This window comes from Protobothrops mucrosquamatus, unplaced genomic scaffold (assembly GCF_001527695.2).
Source record: "Protobothrops mucrosquamatus isolate PMUCROS unplaced genomic scaffold, P.Mucros_1.0 scaffold594, whole genome shotgun sequence".
Classification (NCBI taxonomy): domain Eukaryota; kingdom Metazoa; phylum Chordata; class Lepidosauria; order Squamata; family Viperidae; genus Protobothrops; species Protobothrops mucrosquamatus.
Window position 1 is genome coordinate 815978 of NW_015386893.1, and position 6996 is coordinate 822973.

The following is a 6996-nucleotide window of genomic DNA, read 5'->3' on the forward strand; positions in this document are numbered from 1 at the left end:
GTTGAAATCAAGATGTTCCAATGAAAATGTTTGTTTATTTATCTATCAAATGTATTGGCTGCCCATCGTACAGCAGTATAACTCCTTCAGTGGTGACAGATAAGTTTCTAAAATGATATTACAGAATATCAATACAGACTACCAAAGTAGTCTGACAAACAAGCGGCTTAAAAATCTGAAAGATATGGGAATTGTAACTGGCAGAGGATGTTAGGTTATAATAACCTAATGTAAAAGGGTAAAAAGAAAGAAGAATGCAGCAGACTGACTAGAGAACTAAATCTTCAAGCTTTTTTGTTCACTGTTGCTTCATCAACTTTTGTGGCTGCTGGTTTTATTTTAAAAAAAAGTATTTCAAAACACAAAGGGCTTTCTCTGCAACAACATGATAGGAAAGTTGAATGGGTACAGTAAAACCTACCAAGCCTGAGAAGATAAATTATGTAACAATTGCCATTATTGAGGATAATGTTTTGACAGGAAATGTTCATTGGTAAAGAGTGACAGTGGGAAATGAAATCACCAGAAGCAAACATCTGTTTTAGGGTGACAACGTGACATTGTTTGAGATAAATATTATAAACCAGAGAGTCCAAATTGTTGACCTTTATGTATCTGGAGCATTAGAGTGCAATTATACCTACAATCTTACCAATCAGATTTAGGATTTGAAAAAAATTCTGAAAAATGCGCAGAAGTTAATAGAAGAAAGTCATAGTGAAATTATTTTACCATCCATTCAAAAGAATCATCAAAGAAGACATTTTATCGGGCGTGGGACAATCCCAAAACAGACCCCAAACTATAATTCAGGGTTGAATTCTTTAACCAGCAATGTATTGTGTAATATTATGCCTTCTGTGTTCAAGATACACAGAAAACTATTTGAGATGGAATACGGTATTTTTCAAAACTCCCCCCTATATTTGAAAAATACCTACAACATAGGGCACCAGAGACTATGTGGATATATGATGGCATGCAAAATATTGATGCACATGGTTCAGGTAATGACCTGAAAAATTTTTAAATATGTATTTCAGCAATATCAGCTTAAGAGGTTGGTCTGCAATACACACACACACACACACACACACACACACACACACGTAAGATGAGCACCCTTTCCCCCAAATGCTTTGGTTGAATACTTTTAATGCTTCCTGTAATACGTATTAGTGGAGGGTGCATCTTTTCAGCTGAAATTAAATATATATCTATGGTTCATAAGCACTCAGAAGAGGCTGGTTGGCTTCGTAAGCATTTCGCTAGATAAAAAGCTAGACCAGACTATGGGCTGTTAGAAATCAGTTAAGACTTTTACACTAAGGAAGCCAAGAAAGTGTAATTTTGATTAATCAATTGGATAAAAGTATCATTGTTTAATATGCAGGCAAGAAATGTTCCAGATGCTGAAATGATTAAAATGTAAAAGAAGTATTTAAAATATTTAATTCTCTCTTATTGATGTAGATACCAGAGCAGTACCCTGAGAAGCCTTGGAGAGGAAAAGGCAAAATCCAGTTATTTCATTGCTGTGGCCCAAGGAACAAATGTATGAGCATCATTTGAGCTTCCTGCTTTAGGTGCCAAAATATTATGGGCTGGTTCTGATAGAGCTAATTATCATTTCTCTATACCTCTGAGTCATGTTGATGTATTGTATTTTAGTATAATTCCTGAATAAGGCTAACACACATGATCATAAAATTATAATATTTATTACACATGGCAAATGATTGATTCTGTTCAGAAAGATTCCTAAGCTGCCTAGTCGGAAAAATATCTTCAAACTGGAGTCTAGAAAAATATTAAGAAATTATTCACAATGTCTGTAAACATTAAGCTAATAGTGTTTAAAAAAGAAAGAAATAATATTCCCATAAATAAACTGACTCCACTAAATTTTTCCCCCTCTGGGGCTTATAGTAAAATAATGGAACTATTTTATTTTAGTGCCTCAAACTATTAAAAATACTGTCTATCTGTCTATCTATCTATCATCTAAATTATATAAAGCCGCTTGACTCCATAACAATTCTGGACAGCATTCAACATTAAAAATAGCATGGAACAATTAAATTAAACCCTCACTGTTTTCCATTTAATTTTCTTTTTGTTACATCCTGGCTTTCTTTTCATCAGATATTGTGAAATCTTTAATTCTCATCAGTAATAAGAAGAAAATGCTATTGTGATGGTTTGTCATAGATGTACTTCCTGACAGTTAGAACAATTAACCAGTGGAACAACCTGCCTCCAGAAGTGGTGAATGCTCCAACACTGGAAGTTTTTAAGAAGAGGCTGGACAGCCATTTGTCTGAAATGGTATAGGGTTTCCTGCCTATATTATTATTATTATTACTGATGACTGCAAATAATATATTCAAATATTTCATTACTAACTCCACTGAATGCACAAGAGTTCTGCCTCTGCATTAGGACCAGAGATTGATTCTTCTTTGAGACAGGGGCAGACTGCAAAAGTGGTGCATTGTCCAAAATGGATTGAAGATACAGAAATCCAAGGCCCTTGGGAGTGGTACTGTTTCTAAATAGGCAATTCATAAATTTCTAGAACATAGGTAACATATTTTTCTCTGTCTCATTCTTGAGGTACAATATAATCTTTTCCATTACTGTGTCAGCAGTTATGTCAAATGTAATTAGTTACTGAGGTCAAAGAAAGCAATTTGATAGCAGCTTAGTGGCATAATCACAGTTTGTACAGTACTTGTCAAATGCCTTTTGCCTATCTAGGTTGGTTCTCTTGTGTTCCTTTGACCTTACTTCAAAGTAATCAGATAGAATAAGGTTGGAATTTATTTCTGAATAGAAATTATAGAAGTGTTCTGTTAGTCACTCTATATTCCAGCTTGATAAGTTTATTTCTTTAAATACTGAATGAAAGCAACACATTTCCATCTTTCTCGTTTGGGCACTAATCAGAACACGAAATATGAAAGAAGACATAGTGATTGCATTCTTGTAACACTAACATATCAATCTGGCATTCCATTTGAATACTTTTTGTCATCAGATTTCGTATGCCTCTTTGCGAGCATTTTCTTCAATAAATTATGCATTGCTATTGCTTTTATTTATGCATTTGTTGCCATAACTACTTTTTGATTCAAGTCTAAACTAAAAGTCTAATCACTATTTATTTTATTATTTCACTTGTTTGCCTGCCCTGCCTGACTAATGTTTCTGAGTCATTTTATAAAAACACACAAGGTTTCCTATCCATCACTCTTCTTTCTACTGTATTTTATAGTGAATTATCCACTGTGTGGAAATAGCTTGCAGATAAATGCCTTTTGATCAGAACATTTCCAAGACACTCACAAATAAGATGGGAGGACTAGCGGGGGAAGGGGAGAGGATCAGGAAAGGATGAACTGTTATTTTTTCCATGAATATATATTTAAGTTTTACAAATATTGGTTGTCACTGCTTTGTCTCAAAATAATCTTGTATATGAGTGCCAAGGGAGCAGGCTCTTGGAGTGGTATGCATGATAAACATTCGGTAATTTAATATGATAGGGATTTTTTTAAAAAATCTGGTGAGGCAACCATCAGAGAGGCAAAATAAAACGTAGTTAATTCCACAGAGGAACAAACAAACAAAAGGAAAAGAAATAAGAAACAAGGCACAAGGTTAATTCAGAGGATTACCGCATGCCTGTTTTTTCTTATTTATCATACTTATTTCGTTCCTAGGTTTCCTAACTATTAGGATGTTTTTAAAAAGATAGTTAAAAAAGGGAAAAGAACGAGCCCTGTACATGTCCCTATGAGTTCTGTGGAGGGAGGGACATTAAGATCTCTTCTGACAGCATGCAGCGTTCCACAGTCAGGGATCACTCATTCTCATCTTCTTGTTTTTGTCTCCTATCTCCTGTCATTATGTCTCCAGTTCTGTTTTTAGACTGTTGCCCTTAGCCCAGCAAGTTCAATGGACAGCTCTGAAGGTGATGGTTTCTCTATATTGCTAAAAGCAAAATATAGTGTGGCTTCTCTCTCTCTCTCTTCTCAACTTTTCCAACTAGACAGAACATTTAAGAACAGAAGGCAAACAGATTGGGGTCGGGATAGGGGTGTAAAAGGAACCAGGAAGACATTTTTTAAACAAGAAAACAAACAAACCAATCATTTGGGGGGCAAAATATCAGTTCAATCTTACCTGCCAGCTGAAAGTAAGGACTTAGATGCCAGCTCTTTAGAAGGATGTGCGCTCCTGGAAGATCTCAGAAACGTAGCTTACATGACCAGGACTGAAAGTATCCAGGCTCAGAAAAGTACTGGACAAATTTTAATCTTTCTTCTCTTTCTAGATCTACCAGGGACTGAAGTCATGCAGGAAACAGAGAAACAGACAGCCAAAGAGGAACGTAGTTCCTGTTCTGAGAGATACCAGTCAGAAGAAAGAGGAGCTACAAATGCTCTCTTAGGTTTCACCCAGGCTTTTGTTAGACTTTTCTCCTGGTGGGTTTGTGCCCCCACCCACAACTGTTGCGCTGTGGGAACTAAGCTTTGGCAGTGTAGGTCTGAGATTGTATTTCCCCTCTCCTGGGCTCCTTGCAGGCTGTTGAGAGCAATGACTTTGTGGAGCTGAGCTCGCGGGTGCTATATTTATCCAGTGTTCTCAGCAAGTCAAGCCTGTCAACAGCTGAGAAGTTTGGAGCAGGCTCTGCCTAGCTCCTCAGCTGCCGAGCTATCAGTGGATATGGAGCTGTGTTGTTCAGTGGCTCACCTCAGTATAGGCAAAGGAAACGTTTTTTCACGCTCTCTAAGCAACATTTTCTGTGACTATAAACAATCAGCATAGATGGAGAGTTACTGTAGAGCTGAGGAGAGAATGAGACATAGAGCAGGGCCTTATTTATAGGCACAACTTTTCAGGCCAGAAAATCTAGAGTGTTGTAGGAAAAATATCATGCAGATGGTAGATCTGGAATGTTCCTGGATTAGCAGGAAGGTAAATACGTTAGGGATTATATTGCATTTTCTCTATATTTCTTCTCTCAAATTAGCAGAAAACCTGGATACCAATTTTCAGCACTCAAGCTCAAAGGTATGGTCAAGAGGGGATCTGAAATTCCCATAAAAAGTAGCTTGAAAGTGTCGTGTATCTTTAGAGCCGTAGTTGCCCATTTCTCCCATGGGCAACATCATCTGACCTTAAATTTCTTTGTTCAATAGTATTTTCCCTCCCAATTCTGTGCTGCCAAAATTTATTCTGCAGATTTGGAGAAGTGAGAGTTGGGTGATTAAGGAAAAGGAATAGTTCCCTTTCTGATTTGCACTTCAGTCAACAAGACAAATGACTGGATTTCATTCAATATTCCAAAAAAGAACTATCATCCACTTAGTCATTGTCATATTTATTCTTATTTTATTTCAAATTTAAACAAAAAAAATCGGAAAACTAAACCTTTGAAAGATCAGCAGTATTTACTAGGAGAAAAGGTGACACATGAAGAGCATGTTTAAATCAGGGCGCCTGTTCTGAAGCAAATAAAATTGGTGCATTACCTGTTAACTAGGCATCTGTGAGGTAGCTTGGCATTTTAGCAGATCAGCTACTATGACAAACCAATCTTAATCAGCTACTATGACAAACCAATCTGTGAATCAGCTTCAATCATTGATTTGTTTTCACACTATAGGTGAGAAGCAGTTCAGAGTCAATTCAAGAAAAAATAGAAATCTTAACAGGAATAATTGCTTTGCTTTGCTTTCAATCTGGGATTAATGATTATGTGCAACAATAGAACATTATCTCAGTTTACTAAAGGCAAATGTGTGCTGAATGACTTACAACCCTCAGCATCAGGAATAACAAAAGCTTAGTGTATTCACAATTGGCTGACATCACACATTATACTAATATACAAACTTTCCTTAACTTGGTTGCCCTCCAGATTGGTCAACCTCGACTCCCAGTATTCCCGGTCAGCATAGTTATTAATTACAATTCTGGGATAGATTTCCATCTGGACAGCATTTAGATTGGGGAAAGCCAAACAGACTAATAACATGGCATAATATGTGAATCCAGAGAATATCTTTAACACTCCTATCCAGTTTCCAAGCCTAAATAATATCCGAAAATCGTGGTAATTCCATGGTGAGAAAAACTGTTGTGGTTTGTGTAACTACAGGTAAAAGGTCAAATTGAATCTAAAACATATTGCAGGAGAAAGCGTAATTATTCCCAGATACACAGCTCTATTTCTTTGACCAAACTGGAGCTTCCTAGAACACGTAAAAAGAATAAAATGAAATGACAAACATTCTCTTCTTTTATTACTAAAAGACCAAGTAGAAAATATATCAATAAAAGCTGGCAATTCATGAAAGTAAACAAAAACAGAATGATATATTTATGTTTCCACTCTGGCTAAGCCTTAAATGCAGTTTGCTAACACACTCAGATTTTAAATCTTTAGAAGCCAATTGAATAAGAATCAACATAATTGGACTGAGGCCATGGTGGATATTGTTTCTGGATGCATGACTTCTGATTTCCTCCTTACAAGGAAGCACATTTGATTTTTTTTTTTAAAATCTGTTCAAAAGAACATTCTTAGGACAGTGTGTTTTGAGGAAAAATTTAGGCTTCATTCATTCTGCTGATGGAATGAACCCCAAATTAACAACTCAATCTGTATTCTCGTACTTAGATATTTATTTTACATTTGCTTTATGTGAATTGTTCATGATTTAACATTAAATAATTTCCTATAACAAGTTTTTTTCATAAATAAAAGTTCCCATAAGGAACTGTTAAGACTCAAATTGAAAATTTTCACATATGTGTGTGGCTACTAAGCTAACGATTCAAGTGCAAATTGCAATATTTATTTAGACAGAAGACATGAAGATAGATTTGTTGAACTGGGAACACATAAGGGAATTTCGAGAGCAAATGGTGGGGGATTTCACCAAATGGCTGCAACAATGGGCATGGACTATCACAAAATATCCA

At 35.9% G+C, this 6996-nt stretch overlaps 1 protein-coding gene across 2 annotated transcripts in view; it reads right to left on the bottom strand.

Moving 5' to 3' along the window:
• FILIP1 (filamin A interacting protein 1) overlaps window positions 1-4605 on the bottom strand; it is an 87785-nt gene extending 83180 nt beyond the window's left edge. For both annotated transcript variants that reach the window (XM_015817486.1, XM_015817485.1), the window contains exon 1: window positions 4189-4605. The gene's annotated coding sequence lies outside the window, so the exon portion shown is untranslated. The remainder of the gene's footprint in view (window positions 1-4188) is intronic.
• Between the last annotated feature and the right edge of the window lie 2391 nt (window positions 4606-6996).